Here is a 17694-nt window from a genome sequence, read left to right as displayed (position 1 = left end):
CTGCAATTACCCGGGTTGTTGTTCTTTCTCATGTGTGGCGGCCAGAGCTCACTGCGCATACCTGGCGGCCAGAGTGCACTGCGCATGCGTGGCGGCCAGAGCCAATTGCGCATGCGTGGCGGCCAGAGCGCATTGCACATACTTGGTAGCCATGACAGAGTGACCTCATATGGGGTGAATGGCGGGAGCCAATATATGAGCGCCTCCTCATGTGGGGTGATTGTCGAACGCCAATAGACTACGTCAGAGGCGGGGCAACCAGGCTATATAAGGACTGCCATTACCCGGGTTGTTGTTCTTTCTAATGCGTGGGGGCCAGAGCGCACTGCGCCTTCGTGGCGGCCAGAGCGCATTGCGCATTCGTGGTGGCCAGAGCGCATTGCGCATGCGTGGGGGCCAGAGCGCACTGCGCATTCGTGGTGGCCAGAGCGCATTGCGCATGCGTGGGGGCCAGAGCGCATTGCGCATGCGTGGCGACCAGAGCGCACTGCGCATGCGTGGTGGCCAGAGCGCATTGCGCATGCGTGGGGGCCAGAGCGCACTGCGCATTCGTGGCGGCCAGAGCGCATTGCGCATGTGTGGGGGCCAGAGCGCACTGCGCCTTCGTGGCGGCCAGAACGCATTGCGAATGCGTGGGGGCCAGAGCGCACTGCGCATTCGTGGCGGCCAGGGCGCACTGCGCATGCGTGGAGGCCAGAGCGCACTGCGCATGCGTGGGGGCCAGAGCGCACTGCGCATGCGTGGGGGCCAGAGCGCATTGCGCATACTTGGTAGCCATGACAGAGTGACCTCATATGGGGTGATTGGGGGGAGCCAATAGATGAGCGCGACCTCATGTGGGGTGAATGTCGAAAGCCAATAGACCACGTCAGAGGCGGGGCAACCAGGCTATATAAGGACTGCCATTACCCGGGTTGTTGTTCTTTCTCATGCGTGGCGGCCAGAGCACATTTCACATGCGTGGCGGCCATGACAGATTGACCTATATGGGGTGATTGGAGGGTGCCAATAGATGAGCACCACCTCATATGGGGTGATTGGTGAGAGCCAATAGATGAGCGCCACCTCATATGGGGACTGCCATTACCCGGGTTGTTGTTCTTTCTCATGCGTGGCGGCCAGAGCGCACTGCGCATGCCTAGAGGCCAGAGCGCACTGCGCAAGCGTTGTGGCCAGAGCGCACTGCGCATGCGTGGGGGCCAGAGCGCACTGCGCAAGCGTTGTGGCCAGAGCGCACTGCGCATGCGTGGGGGCCAGAGCGCACTGCACATTCATGTCAGCCAGAGCGCACTGCGCATGCGTGGGGGCCAGAGCGCACTGCGCATGCCTGGTGGCCAGAGCGCACTGCGCATGCGTGGCGGCCATAACGCACTGCGCATGCGTGGCGACCAGAGCGCACTGCGCATTCGTGGCGGCCAAGGCGCACTGCGCATGCGTGGCAGCCAGAGCGCACTGCGCATGCATGGCGGCCAAGTCGCACTGCGCATGCGTGGCGGCCAGAGCGCATTGCGCATACTTGGTAGCCATGACAGAGTGACCTCATATTGGGTGATTGGCGGGAGCCAATAGACCATGTCAGAGGCGGGGTAAACAGGCTATATAAGGACTGCCATTACCCGGGTTGTTGTTCTATCTCATGCGTGACGGCCAGAGCGCATTTTGCATGCGTGGCGGCCATGACATAGTGACCTATATGGGGTGATTGGCGGGAGCCAATAGATGAGCACCACCTCATATGGGGTGATTGGTGAGAGCCAATAGATGAGCGCCACCTCATATGGGGACTGCCATTACCCGGGTTGTTGTTCTTTCTCATGCGTGGCGGCCAGAGCGCACTGCGCATTCGTGGCGGCCAGAGCGCAATCCGCATGCGTGTGGGCCAGAGCGCATTGCGCATGCGTGGCGGCCAGAGCGCACTGCGCATGCGTGGCGGCCAGAGTGCACGTCGCATGCGTGGCGGCCAAGTCGCACTGCGCATGCGTGGCGACCAGAGCGAACTGCGCATTCGTGGCGGCGAAGGCGCACTGCGCATGCGTGGCGGCCAGAGCGCACTGCGCATGCATGGCTGCCAAGGCGCACTGCGCATGCGGGTCGGCAAGAGCGCACTGCGCATTCGTGGCGGCCAGAGCTCACTGTGCATGCGTGGCTGCCAGAGCGCACTGCGTATTCGTGGCGGCCAGAGCGCATTGCGCATGCGTGGGGGCCAGAGCGCATTGCGCATGCGTGGCGGCCAGAGCGCATTGCGCATACTTGGTAGCCATGACAGAGTGACCTCATATGGGGTGATTGGCGGGAGCCAATAGATGAGCGAGACCTCATGTGGGGTGATTGTCGAAAGCCAATAAACCATGTCAGAGGCGGGGTAAACAGGCTATATAAGGACTGCCATTGCCCGGGTTGTTGTTCTTTCTCATGCGTGGCGGCCAGAGCGCATTTCGCATGCGTGGCGGCCATGACATAGTGACCTATATGGGGTGATTGGCGAGAGCCAATAGATGAGCACCACCTCATATGGGGTGATTGGTGAGAGCCAATAGATGAGCGCCACCTCATATGGGGACTGCCATTACCCGGGTTGTTGTTCTTTCTCATGCGTGGCGGCCAGAGCGCACTGCGCATGCGTGGAGGCCAGAGCGCACTGCGCATGCGTCGCGGCCAGAGCGCACTGCGCATGCGTGGGGGCCAGAGCGCATTGTGCATGCGTGGCGGGCAGAGCACACTGCGCATGCCTGGCGGCCAGAGCGCACTGCGCATGCGTGGCGGCCAGAGCGCACATCGCATGCGTGGCGGCTAAGGCGCACTGCGCATGCGTGGCGACAGAGCGCACTGCGCATTCATGGCGGCCAAGGCGCACTGCGCATGCTGGCGGCCAGAGCGCACTGCTCATGCATGGCGGCCAAGGCGCACTGCGCATGCGTGGCGGCCAGAGCGCATTGCGCATGTGTGGGGGCTAGAGCGCACTGCGCATTCGTGGCGGCAGAGCGCAATCCGCATGCGTGTGGGCCAGAGCGCATTGCGCATGCGTGGCGGCCAGAGCGCATTGCACATACTTGGTAGCCATGACAGAGTGACCTCATATGGGGTGAATGGCGGGAGCCAATAGATGAGCGCCAACTCATGTGGGGTGATTGTCGAAAGCCAATAGACTACGTCAGAGGCGGGGCAACCAGGCTATATAAGGACTGCCATTACCCGGGTTGTTGTTCTTTCTAATTCGTGGGGGCCAGAGCGCACTGCGCATTCGTGGCGGCCAGAGCGCATTGCGCATTCGTGGTGGCCAGAGCGCATTGCGCATGCGTGGGGGCCAGAGCGCACTGCGCATTCGTGGTGGCCAGAGCGCATTGCGCATGCGTGGGGGCCAGAGCGCATTGCGCATGCGTGGCGACCAGAGCGCACTGCGCATGCGTGGCGGCCAGAGCGCATTGCGCATGCGTGGGGGCCAGAGCGCACTTCGCATTCGTGGCGGCCAGAGCGCATTGCGCATGCGTGGGGGCCAGAGCGCACTGCGCCTTCGTGGCGTCCAGAACGCATTGCGCATACTTGGTAGCCATGACAGAGTGACCTCATATGGGGTGATTGGGGGGAGCCAATAGATGAGCGCGACCTCATGTGGGGTGAATGTCGAAAGCCAATAGACCACGTCAGAGGCGGGGCAACCAGGCTATATAAGGACTGCCATTACCCGGGTTGTTGTTCTTTCTCATGCGTGGCGGCCAGAGCACATTTCACATGCGTAGCGGCCATGACAGATTGACCTATATGGGGTGATTGGCGGGTGCCAATAGATGAGCACCACCTCATATGGGGTGATTGGTGAGAGCCAATAGATGAGCGCCACCTCATATGGGGACTGCCATTACCCGGGTTGTTGTTCTTTCTCATGCGTGGCGGCCAGAGCGCACTGCGCATGCCTAGAGGCCAGAGCGCACTGCGCAAGCGTTGTGGCCAGAGCGCACTGCGCAAGCGTTGTGGCCAGAGCGCACTGCGCAAGCGTTGTGGCCAGAGCGCACTACGCATGCGTGGGGGCCAGAGCGCACTGCACATTCATGTCGGCCAGAGCGCACTGCGCATGCGTGGGGGCCAGAGCGCACTGCGCATGCCTGGCGGCCAGAGCGCACTGCACATTCGTGGCGACCAGAACGCACTGCGCATTCGTGGCGGCCAAGGCGCACTGCGCATGCGTGGCGGCCAGAGCGCACTGCCCATTCATGTCGGCCAGAGCGCACTGCGCATGCGTGACGGCCAGAGCGCACTGCGCATGCGTGGCCGCCAGAGCGCACTGCGCATGCGTGTTGGCCAAGGCGCACTGCGCATGCGTGGCGACCAGAGCGCACTGCGCATGCGTGGCGGCCAAGGCGCACTGCGCATGCGTGGCTGCCAGCGCGCACTGCGCATGCGTGGGGGCCAGAGCGCACTGCGCATGCCTGGCGGCCAGAGCGCACTGCGCATGCGTGGCGGCCATAACGCACTGCGCATGCGTGGCGACCAGAGCGCACTGCGCATTCGTGGCGGCCAAGGCGCACTGCGCATGCGTGGCAGCCAGAGCGCACTGCGCATGCATGGCGGCCAAGTCGCACTGCGCATGCGTGGCGGCCAGAGCGCATTGCGCATACTTGGTAGCCATGACAGAGTGACCTCATATTGGGTGATTGGCGGGAGCCAATAGACCATGTCAGAGGCGGGGTAAACAGGCTATATAAGGACTGCCATTACCCGGGTTGTTGTTCTATCTCATGCGTGACGGCCAGAGCGCATTTCGCATGCGTGGCGGCCATGACATAGTGACCTATATGGGGTGATTGGCGGGAGCCAATAGATGAGCACCACCTCATATGGGGTGATTGGTGAGAGCCAATAGATGAGCGCCACCTCATATGGGGACTGCCATTACCCGGGTTGTTGTTCTTTCTCATGCGTGGCGGCCAGAGCGCACTGCGCATTCGTGGCGGCCAGAGCGCAATCCGCATGCGTGTGGGCCAGAGCGCATTGCGCATGCGTGGCGGCCAGATCGCACTGCGCATGCGTGGCGGCCAGAGCGCACTGCGCATGCGTGGCGGCCAGAGCGAACTGCGCATTCGTGGCGGCGAAGGCGCACTGCGCATGCGTGGCGGCCAGAGCGCACTGCGCATGCATGGCTGCCAAGGCGCACTGCGCATGCGGGTCGGCAAGAGCGCACTGCGCATTCGTGGCGGCCAGAGCTCACTGTGCATGCGTGGCTGCCAGAGCGCACTGCGTATTCGTGGCGGCAAGAGCGCATTGCGCATGCGTGGGGGCCAGAGCGCATTGCGCATGCTTGGCGGCCAGAGCGCATTGCGCATACTTGGTAGCCATGACAGAGTGACCTCATATGGGGTGATTGGCGGGAGCCAATAGATGAGCGCGACCTCATGTGGGGTGATTGTCGAAAGCAATAGACTACGTCAGAGGCGGGGCAACCAGGCTATATAAGGACTGCCATTACCCGGGTTGTTGTTCTTTCTCATGCGTGGCGGCCAGCGCGCATTTTGCATGCGTGGCGGCCATGACAGAGTGACCTATATGGGGTGATTAGCAGGAGCCAATAGATGAGCACCACCTCATATGGGGTGATTGGTGAGAGCCAATAGATGAGCGCCACCTCCTATGGGGACTGCAATTACCCGGGTTGTTGTTCTTTCTCATGTGTGGCGGCCAGAGCTCACTGCGCATACCTGGCGGCCAGAGCGCACATCGCATGCGTGGCAGCCAAGGCGCACTGCGCATGCCTCGCGACCAGAGCGCACTGCGCATTCGTGGCGGCCAAGGCGCACTGCGCATGCGTGGCGGCCCGAGTGCACTGCGCATGCATGGCGGCCAAGGCGCACTGCGCATGCGTGGCGGCCAGAGTGCACTGCGCATTCGTGGCGGCCAGAGCGCATTGTGCATGTGTGGGGCAAGAGCGCACTGCGCATTCGTGGCGGTCAGAGCGCATTGCGCATGTGTGGCGGCCAGAGCGCATTGCACATACTTGGTAGCCATGACAGAGTGACCTCATATGGGGTGAATGGCGGGAGCCAATATATGAGCGCCACCTCATGTGGGGTGATTGTCGAAAGCCAATAGACTACGTCAGAGGCGGGGCAACCAGGCTATATAAGGACTGCCATTACCCGGGTTGTTGTTCTTTCTAATTCGTGGGGGCCAGAGCGCACTGCGCATTCGTGGCGGCCAGAGCGCATTGCGCATTCGTGGTGGCCAGAGCGCATTGCGCATGCGTGGGGGCCAGAGCGCACTGCGCATTCGTGGTGGCCAGAGCGCATTGCGCATGCATGGGGGCCAGAGCGCATTGCGCATGCGTGGCGACCAGAGCGCACTGCGCATGCGTGGCCGCCAGAGCGCATTGCGCATGCGTGGGGGCCAGAGTGCACTTCGCATTCGTGGCGGCCAGAGCGCATTGCGCATGCGTGGGGGCCAGAGCGCACTGCGCCTTCGTGGCGGCCAGAACGCATTGCGAATGCGTGGGGGCCAGAGCGCACTGCGCATTCGTGGCGGCCAAGGCGCACTGCGCATGCGTGGAGGCCAGAGCGCACTGCGCATGCGTGGGGGCCAGAGCGCACTGCGCATGCGTGGGGGCCAGAGCGCATTGCGCATACTTGGTAGCCATGACAGAGTGACCTCATATGGGGTGATTGGGGGGAGCCAATAGATGAGCGCGACCTCATGTGGGGTGAATGTCGAAAGCCAATAGACCACGTCAGAGGCGGGGCAACCAGGCTATATAAGGACTGCCATTATCCGGGTTGTTGTTCTTTCTCATGCGTGGCGGCCAGAGCACATTTCACATGCGTGGCGGCCATGACAGATTGACCTATATGGGGTGATTGGCGGGTGCCAATAGATGAGCACCACCTCATATGGGGTGATTGGTGAGAGCCAATAGATGAGCGCCACCTCATATGGGGACTGCCATTACCCGGGTTGTTGTACTTTCTCATGCGTGGCGGCCAGAGCGCACTGCGCATGCCTAGAGGCCAGAGCGCACTGCGCAAGCGTTGTGGCCAGAGCGCACTGCGCATGCGTGGGGGCCAGAGCGCACTGCACATTCATGTCGGCCAGAGCGCACTGCGCATGCGTGGGGGCCAGAGCGCACTGCGCATGCCTGGCGGCCAGAGCGCACTGCACATTCGTGGCGACCAGAACGCACTGCGCATTCGTGGCGGCCAAGGCGCACTGCGCATGCATGGCGGCCAGAGCGCACTGCCCATTCATGTCGTCCAGAGCGCACTGCGCATGCGTGACGGCCAGAGCGCACTGCGCATGCGTGGCCGCCAGAGCGCACTGCGCATGCGTGTTGGCCAAGGCGCACTGCGCATGCGTGGCGACCAGTGCGCACTGCGCATGCGTGGCAGCCAAGGCGCACTGCGCATGCGGCGCGGCCAGCGCGCACTGCGCATCCGTGGTGGCCAGAGCGCACTGCGAATTCCTGGCGGCCAGAGCGCACTGCGCATGCGTGGCGGCCATAACGCACTGCGCATTCGTGTCGGCCAAGGCGCACTGCGCATGCGTGGCGGCCAGAGCGCACTGCACATGCATGGCGGCCAAGGCGCACTGCGCATGCGTGGCGACCAGAGCGAACTGCGCATTCGTGGCGGCCAAGGCGCCCTGCGCATGCGTGGCGGCCAGAGCGCACTGCGCATGCATGGCGGCCAAGTCGCACTGCGCATGCGTGGCGGCCAGAGCGCACTGCGCATGCGTGGCGGCCAGAGCGCATTGCGCATACTTGGTAGCCATGACAGAGTGACCTCATATTGGGTGATTGGCGGGAGCCAATAGACCATGTCAGAGGCGGGGTAAACAGGCTATATAAGGACTGCCATTACCCGGGTTGTTGTTCTATCTCATGCGTGACGGCCAGAGCGCATTTCGCATGCGTGGCGGCCATGACATAGTGACCTATATGGGGTGATTGGCGGGAGCCAATAGATGAGCACCACCTCATATGGGGTGATTGGTGAGAGCCAATAGATGAGCGCCACCTCCTATGGGGACTGCCATTACCCGGGTTGTTGTTCTTTCTCATGCGTGGCGGCCAGAGCGCACTGCGCATTCGTGGCGGCCAGAGCGCAATCCGCATGAGTCGCGGCCAGTGCGCACTGCGCATGCGTGGGGGCCAGAGCGCATTGTGCATGCGTGGCGGGCAGAGCACACTGCGCATGCCTGGCGGCCAGAGCGCACTGCGCATGCGTGGCGGCCAGAGCGCACATCGCATGCGTGGCGGCCAAGGCGCACTGCGCATGTATGGCGGCCAAGGCGCACTGCGCATGCGTGGCGGCCAGAGCGCACTGCGTATTCGTGGCGGCCAGAGCGCATTGCGCATGTGTGGGGGCCAGAGCGCACTGCGCATTCGTGGCGGCCAGAGCGCAATCCGCATGCGTGTGGGCCAGAGCGCATTGCGCATGCGTGGCGGCCAGAGCGCACTGAGCATGCGTGGCGGCCAGAGCGCACTGCGCATGCGTGGCGGCCAGATCGCACGTCGCATGCGTGGCGGCCAAGGCGCACTGCGCATGCGTGGCGACCAGAGCGAACTGCGCATTCGTGGCGGCGAAGGCGCACTGCGCATGCGTGGCGGCCAGAGCGCAGTGCGCATGCATGGCTGCCAAGGCGCACTGCGCATGCGGGTCGGCAAGAGCGCACTGCGCATTCGTGGCGGCCAGAGCTCACTGCGCATGCGTGGCTGCCAGAGCGCACTGCGTATTCGTGGCGGCCAGAGCGCATTGCGCATGCGTGGGGGCCAGAGCGCATTGCGCATGCGTGGCGGCCAGAGCGCATTGCGCATACTTGGTAGCCATGACAGAGTGACCTCATATGGGGTGATTTGCGGGAGCCAATAGATGAGCGCGACCTCATGTGGGGTGATTGTCGAAAGCAATAGACTACGTCAGAGGCGGGGCAACCAGGCTATATAAGGACTGCCATTACCCGGGTTGCTGTTCTTTCTCATGGGTGGCGGCCAGCGCGCATTTTGCATGCTTGGCGGCCATGACAGAATGACCTATATGGGGTGATTAGCAGGAGCCAATAGATGAGCACCACCTCATATGGGGTGATTGGTGAGAGCCAATAGATGAGCGCCACCTCCTATGGGGACTGCAATTACCCGGGTTGTTGTTCTTTCTCATGTGTGGCGGCCAGAGCTCACTGCGCATACCTGGCGGCCAGAGCGCACATCGCATGCGTGGCAGCCAAGGCGCACTGCGCATGCGGCGCGGCCAGCGCGCACTGCGCATCCGTGGTGGCCAGAGCGCACTGCGAATTCCTGGCTGCCAGAGCGCACTGCGCATGCGTGGCGGCCATAACGCACTGCGCATTCGTGTCGGCCAAGGCGCACTGCGCATGCGTGGCGGCCAGAGCGCACTGCACATGCATGGCGGCCAAGGCGCACTGCGCATGCGTGGCGACCAGAGCGCACTGCGCATTCGTGGCGCCAAGGCGCCCTGCGCATGCGTGGCGGCCAGAGCGCACTGCGCATGCATGGCGGCCAAGTCGCACTGCGCATGCGTGGCGGCCAGAGCGCACTGCGCATGCGTGGCGGCCAGAGCGCATTGCGCATACTTGGTAGCCATGACAGAGTGACCTCATATTGGGTGATTGGCGGGAGCCAATAGACCATGTCAGAGGCGGGGTAAACAGGCTATATAAGGACTGCCATTACCCGGGTTGTTGTTCTATCTCATGCGTGACGGCCAGAGCGCATTTCGCATGCGTGGCGGCCATGACATAGTGACCTATATGGGGTGATTGGCGGGAGCCAATAGATGAGCACCACCTCATATGGGGTGATTGGTGAGAGCCAATAGATGAGCGCCACCTCATATGGGGACTGCCATTACCCGGGTTGTTGTTCTTTCTCATGCGTGGCGGCCAGAGCGCACTGCTCATTCGTGGCGGCCAGAGCGCAATCCGCATGCTTCGCGGCCAGAGCGCACTGCGCATGCGTGGGGGCCAGAGCGCATTGTGCATGCGTGGCGGGCAGAGCACACTGCGCATGCCTGGCGGCCAGAGCGCACTGCGCATGCGTGGCGGCCAGAGCGCACATCGCATGCGTGGCGGCCAAGGCGCACTGCGCATGTATGGCGGCCAAGGCGCACTGCGCATGCGTGGCGACCAGAGCGCACTGCGTATTCGTGGCGGCCAGAGCGCATTGCGCATGTGTGGGGGCCAGAGCGCACTGCGCATTCGTGGCGGCCAGAGCGCAATCCGCATGCGTGTGGGCCAGAGCGCATTGCGCATGCGTGGCGGCCAGAGCGCACTGCGCATGCGTGGCGGCCAGAGCGCACTGCGCATGCGTGGCGGCCAGATCGCACGTCGCATGCGTGGCGGCCAAGGCGCACTGCGCATGCGTGGCGACCAGAGCGAACTGCGCATTCGTGGCGGCGAAGGCGCACTGCGCATGCGTGGCGGCCAGAGCGCAGTGCGCATGCATGGCTGCCAAGGCGCACTGCGAATGCGGGTCGGCAAGAGCGCACTGCGCATTCGTGGCGGCCAGAGCTCACTGCGCATGCGTGGCTGCCAGAGCACACTGCGTATTCGTGGCGGCCAGAGCGCATTGCGCATGCGTGGGGGCCAGAGCGCACTGCGCATGCGTGGTGGCCAGAGCGAATTGCGCATACTTGGTAGCCATGACAGAGTGACCTCATATGGGGTGATTGGCGGGAGCCAATAGATGAGCGCGACCTCATGTGGGGTGATTGTCGAAAGCAATAGACTACGTCAGAGGCGGGGCAACCAGGCTATATAAGGACTGCCATTACCCGGGTTGCTGTTCTTTCTCATGGGTGGCGGCCAGCGCGCATTTTGCATGCGTGGCGGCCATGACAGAATGACCTATATGGGGTGATTAGCAGGAGCCAATAGATGAGCACCACCTCATATGGGGTGATTGGTGAGAGCCAATAGATGAGCGCCACCTCCTATGGGGACTGCAATTACCCGGGTTGTTGTTCTTTCTCATGTGTGGCGGCCAGAGCTCACTGCGCATACCTGGCGGCCAGAGCGCACATCGCATGCGTGGCAGCCAAGGCGCACTGCGCATGCCTCGCGACCAGAGCGCACTGCGCATTCGTGGCGGCCAGAGCGCATTGTGCATGTGTGGGGCAAGAGCGCACTGCGCATTCGTGGCGGTCAGAGCGCATTGCGCATGCGTGGCGGCCAGAGCGCATTGCACATACTTGGTAGCCATGACAGAGTGACCTCATATGGGGTGAATGGCGGGAGCCAATATATGAGCGCCACCTCATGTGGGGTGATTGTCGAAAGCCAATAGACTACGTCAGAGGCGGGGCAACCAGGCTATATAAGGACTGCCATTACACGGGTTGTTGTTCTTTCTAATGCGTGGGGGCCAGAGCGCACTGCGCATTCGTGGCGGCCAGAGCGCATTGCGCATTCGTGGTGGCCAGAGCGCATTGCGCATGCGTGGGGGCCAGAGCGCACTGCGCATTCGTGGTGGCCAGAGCGCATTGCGCATGCGTGGGGGCCAGAGCGCATTGCGCATGCGTGGCGACCAGAGCGCACTGCGCATGCGTGGCGGCCAGAGCGCATTGCGCATGCGTGGGGGCCAGAGCGCACTTCGCATTCGTGGCGGCCAGAGCGCATTGCGCATGCGTGGGGGCCAGAGCGCACTGCGCATTCGTGGCGGCCAGAAGGCATTGCGAATGCGTGGGGGCCAGAGCGCACTGCGCATTCGTGGCGGCCAAGGCGCACTGCGCATGCGTGGGGGCCAGAGCGCATTGCGCATACTTGGTAGCCATGACAGAGTGACCTCATATGGGGTGATTGGGGGGAGCCAATAGATGAGTGCGACCTCATGTGGGGTGAATGTCGAAAGCCAATAGACCACGTCAGAGGCGGGGCAACCAGGCTATATAAGGACTGCCATTACGCGGGTTGTTGTTCTTTCTCATGCGTGGCGGCCAGAGCACATTTCACATGCGTGGCGGCCATGACAGATTGACCTATATGGGGTGATTGGCGGGTGCCAATAGATGAGCACCACCTCATATGGGGTGATTGGTGAGAGCCAATAGATGAGCGCCACCTCATATGGGGACTGCCATACCCCGGGTTGTTGTTCTTTCTCATGCGTGGCGGCCAGAGCGCACTGCGCATGCCTAGAGGCCAGAGCGCACTGCGCAAGCGTTGTGGCCAGAGCGCACTGTGCATGCGTGGGGGCCAGAGCGCACTGCACATTCATGTCGGCCAGAGCGCACTGCGCATGCGTGGGGGCCAGAGCGCACTGCGCATGCCTGGCGGCCAGAGCGCACTGCCCATTCATGTCGGCCAGAGCGCACTGCGCATGCGTGACGGCCAGAGCGCACTGCGCATGCGTGGCCGCCAGAGCGCACTGCGCATGCGTGTTGGCCAAGGCGCACTGCGCATGCGTGGCGACCAGAGCGCACTGCGCATGCGTGGCGGCCAAGGCGCACTGCGCATGCGGCGCGGCTAGCGCGCACTGCGCATGCGTGGGGGCCAGAGCGCACTGCGAATTCCTGGCGGCCAGAGCGCACTGCGCATGCGTGGCGGCCATAACGCACTGCGCATTCGTGTCGGCCAAGGCGCACTGCGCATGCGTGGCGGCCAGAGCGCACTGCACATGCATGGCGGCCAAGGCGCACTGCGCATGCGTGGCGACCAGAGCGCACTGCGCATTCGTGGCGGCCAAGGCGCACTGCGCATGCGTGGCGGCCAGAGCGCACTGCGCATGCATGGCGGCCAAGTCGCACTGCGCATGCGTGGCGGCCAGAGCGCACTGCGCATGCGTGGCGGCCAGAGCGCATTGCGCATGCGTGGCGGCCAGAGCGCATTGCGCATACTTGGTAGCCATGACAGAGTGACCTCATATGGGGTGATTGGCGGGAGCCAATAGATGAGCGCGACCTCATGTGGGGTGATTGTCGAAAGCAATAGACTACGTCAGAGGCGGGGCAACCACGCTATATAAGGACTGCCATTACCCGGGTTGCTGTTCTTTCTCATGGGTGGCGGCAGGGCGCATTTTGCATGCTTGGCGGCCATGACAGAATGACCTATATGGGGTGATTAGCAGGAGCCAATAGATGAGCACCACCTCATATGGGGTGATTGGTGAGAGCCAATAGATGAGCGCCACCTCCTATGGGGACTGCAATTACCCGGGTTGTTGTTCTTTCTCATGTGTGGCGGCCAGAGCTCACTGCGCATACCTGGCGGCCAGAGCGCACATCGCATGCGTGGCAGCCAAGGCGCACTGCGCATGCGGCGCGGCCAGCGCGCACTGCGCATCCGTGGTGGCCAGAGCGCACTGCGAATTCCTGGCTGCCAGAGCGCACTGCGCATGCGTGGCGGCCATAACGCACTGCGCATTCGTGTCGGCCAAGGCGCACTGCGCATGCGTGGCGGCCAGAGCGCACTGCACATGCATGGCGGCCAAGGCGCACTGCGCATGCGTGGCGACCAGAGCGCACTGCGCATTCGTGGCGGCCAAGGCGCCCTGCGCATGCGTGGCGGCCAGAGCGCACTGCGCATGCATGGCGGCCAAGTCGCACTGCGCATGCGTGGCGGCCAGAGCGCACTGCGCATGCGTGGCGGCCAGAGCGCATTGCGCATACTTGGTAGCCATGACAGAGTGACCTCATATTGGGTGATTGGCGGGAGCCAATAGACCATGTCAGAGGCGGGGTAAACAGGCTATATAAGGACTGCCATTACCCGGGTTGTTGTTCTATCTCATGCGTGACGGCCAGAGCGCATTTCGCATGCGTGGCGGCCATGACATAGTGACCTATATGGGGTGATTGGCGGGAGCCAATAGATGAGCACCACCTCATATGGGGTGATTGGTGAGAGCCAATAGATGAGCGCCACCTCATATGGGGACTGCCATTACCCGGGTTGTTGTTCTTTCTCATGCGTGGCGGCGTGAGCGCACTGCGCATTCGTGGCGGCCAGAGCGCAATCCGCATGCGTCGCGGCCAGAGCGCACTGCGCATGCGTGGGGGCCAGAGCGCATTGTGCATGCGTGGCGGGCAGAGCACACTGCGCATGCCTGGCGGCCAGAGCGCACTGCGCATGCGTGGCGGCCAGAGCGCACATCGCATGCGTGGCGGCCAAGGCGCACTGCGCATGTATGGCGGCCAAGGCGCACTGCGCATGCGTGGCGACCAGAGCGCACTGCGTATTCGTGGCGGCCAGAGCGCATTGCGCATGTGTGGGGGCCAGAGCGCACTGCGCATTCGTGGCGGCCAGAGCGCAATCCGCATGCGTGTGGGCCAGAGCGCATTGCGCATGCGTGGCGGCCAGAGCGCACTGCGCATGCGTGGCGGCCAGAGCGCACTGCGCATGCGTGGCGGCCAGATCGCACGTCGCATGCGTGGCGGCCAAGGCGCACTGCGCATGCGTGGCGACCAGAGCGAACTGCGCATTCGTGGCGGCGAAGGCGCACTGCGCATGCGTGGCGGCCAGAGCGCAGTGCGCATGCATGGCTGCCAAGGCGCACTGCGCATGCGGGTCGGCAAGAGCGCACTGCGCATTCGTGGCGGCCAGAGCTCACTGCGCATGCGTGGCTGCCAGAGCACACTGCGTATTCGTGGCGGCCAGAGCGCATTGCGCATGCGTGGGGGCCAGAGCGCATTGCGCATGCGTGGCGGCCAGAGCGCATTGCGCATACTTGGTAGCCATGACAGAGTGACCTCATATGGGGTGATTGGCGGGAGCCAATAGATGAGCGCGACCTCATGTGGGGTGATTGTCGAAAGCAATAGACTACGTCAGAGGCGGGGCAACCAGGCTATATAAGGACTGCCATTACCCGGGTTGCTGTTCTTTCTCATGGGTGGCGGCCAGCGCGCATTTTGCATGCGTGGCGGCCATGACAGAATGACCTATATGGGGTGATTAGCAGGAGCCAATAGATGAGCACCACCTCATATGGGGTGATTGGTGAGAGCCAATAGATGAGCGCCACCTCCTATGGGGACTGCAATTACCCGGGTTGTTGTTCTTTCTCATGTGTGGCGGCCAGAGCTCACTGCGCATACCTGGCGGCCAGAGCGCACATCGCATGCGTGGCAGCCAAGGCGCACTGCGCATGCCTCGCGACCAGAGCGCACTGCGCATTCGTGGCGGCCAGAGCGCATTGTGCATGTGTGGGGCAAGAGCGCACTGCGCATTCGTGGCGGTCAGAGCGCATTGCGCATGCGTGGCGGCCAGAGCGCATTGCACATACTTGGTAGCCATGACAGAGTGACCTCATATGGGGTGAATGGCGGGAGCCAATATATGAGCGCCACCTCATGTGGGGTGATTGTCGAAAGCCAATAGACTACGTCAGAGGCGGGGCAACCAGGCTATATAAGGACTGCCATTACCCGGGTTGTTGTTCTTTCTAATGCGTGGGGGCCAGAGCGCACTGCGCATTCGTGGCGGCCAGAGCGCATTGCGCATTCGTGGTGGCCAGAGCGCATTGCGCATGCGTGGGGGCCAGAGCGCACTGCGCATTCGTGGTGGCCAGAGCGCATTGCGCATGCGTGGGGGCCAGAGCGCATTGCGCATGCGTGGCGACCAGAGCGCACTGCGCATGCGTGGCGGCCAGAGCGCATTGCGCATGCGTGGGGGCCAGAGCGCACTTCGCATTCGTGGCGGCCAGAGCGCATTGCGCATGCGTGGGGGCCAGAGCGCACTGCGCATTCGTGGCGGCCAGAAGGCATTGCGAATGCGTGGGGGCCAGAGCGCACTGCGCATTCGTGGCGGCCAAGGCGCACTGCGCATGCGTGGAGGCCAGAGCGCACTGCGCATGCGTGGGGGCCAGAGCGCACTGCGCATGCGTGGGGGCCAGAGCGCATTGCGCATACTTGGTAGCCATGACAGAGTGACCTCATATGGGGTGATTGGGGGGAGCCAATAGATGAGCGCGACCTCATGTGGGGTGAATGTCGAAAGCCAATAGACCACGTCAGAGGCGGGGCAACCAGGCTATATAAGGACTGCCATTACCCGGGTTGTTGTTCTTTCTCATGCGTGGCGGCCAGAGCACATTTCACATGCGTGGCGGCCATGACAGATTGACCTATATGGGGTGATTGGCGGGTGCCAATAGATGAGCACCACCTCATATGGGGTGATTGGTGAGAGCCAATAGATGAGCGCCACCTCATATGGGGACTGCCATTATCCGGGTTGTTGTTCTTTCTCATGCGTGGCGGCCAGAGCGCACTGCGCATGCCTAGAGGCCAGAGCGCACTGCGCAAGCGTTGTGGCCAGAGCGCACTGCGCATGCGTGGGGGCCAGAGCGCACTGCACATTCATGTCGGCCAGAGCGCACTGCGCATGCGTGGGGGCCAGAGCGCACTGCGCATGCCTGGCGGCCAGAGCGCACTGCACATTCGTGGCCACCAGAACGCACTGCGCATTCGTGGCGGCCAAGGCGCACTGCGCATGCATGGCGGCCAGAGCGCACTGCCCATTCATGTCGGCCAGAGCGCACTGCGCATGCGTGACGGCCAGAGCGCACTGCGCATGCGTGGCCGCCAGAGCGCACTGCGCATGCGTGTTGGCCAAGGCGCACTGCGCATGCGTGGCGACCAGAGCGCACTGCGCATGCGTGGCGGCCAAGGCGCACTGCGCATGCGGCGCGGCCAGCGCGCACTGCGCATGCGTGGGGGCCAGAGCGCACTGCGAATTCCTGGCGGCCAGAGCGCACTGCGCATGCGTGGCGGCCATAACGCACTGCGCATTCGTGTCGGCCAAGGCGCACTGCGCATGCGTGGCGGCCAGAGCGCACTGCACATGCATGGCGGCCAAGGCGCACTGCGCATGCGTGGCGACCAGAGCGCACTGCGCATTCGTGGCGGCCAAGGCGCACTGCGCATGCGTGGCGGCCAGAGCGCACTGCGCATGCATGGCGGCCAAGTCGCACTGCGCATGCGTGGCGGCCAGAGCGCACTGCGCATGCGTGGCGGCCAGAGCGCATTGCGCATGCGTGGCGGCCAGAGCGCATTGCGCATACTTGGTAGCCATGACAGAGTGACCTCATATTGGGTGATTGGCGGGAGCCAATAGACCATGTCAGAGGCGGGGTAAACAGGCTATATAAGGACTGCCATTACCCGGGTTGTTGTTCTATCTCATGCATGACGGCCAGAGCGCATTTCGCATGCGTGGCGGCCAAGACATAGTGACCTATATGGGGTGATTGGCGGGAGCCAATAGATGAGCACCACCTCATATGGGGTGATTGGTGAGAGCCAATAGATGAGCGCCACCTCATATGGGGACTGCCATTACCCGGGTTGTTGTTCTTTCTCATGCGTGGCGGCCAGAGTGCACTGCGCATTCGTGGCGGCCAGAGCGCACTGCGCATGCGTCGCGGCCAGAGCGCACTGCGCATGCGTGGGGGCCAGAGCGCATTGTGCATGTGTGGCGGGCAGAGCACTCTGCGCATGCCTGGCGGCCAGAGCGCACTGCGCATGCGTGGCGGCCAGAGCGCACATCGCATGCGTGGCGGCCAAGGCGCACTGCGCATGTATGGCGGACAAGGCGCACTGCGCATGCGTGGCGGCCAGAGCGCACTGCGTATTCGTGGCGGCCAGAGCGCATTGCGCATGTGTGGGGGCCAGAGCGCACTGCGCATTCGTGGCGGCCAGAGCGCAATCCGCATGCGTGTGGGCCAGAGCGCATTGCGCATGCGTGGCGGCCAGAGCG

Source organism: Sorex araneus, chromosome 7, assembly GCF_027595985.1.
Source record: "Sorex araneus isolate mSorAra2 chromosome 7, mSorAra2.pri, whole genome shotgun sequence".
NCBI classification, from domain to species: Eukaryota; Metazoa; Chordata; class Mammalia; order Eulipotyphla; family Soricidae; genus Sorex; species Sorex araneus.
Note: the sequence above shows the minus strand (reverse complement) of the source record.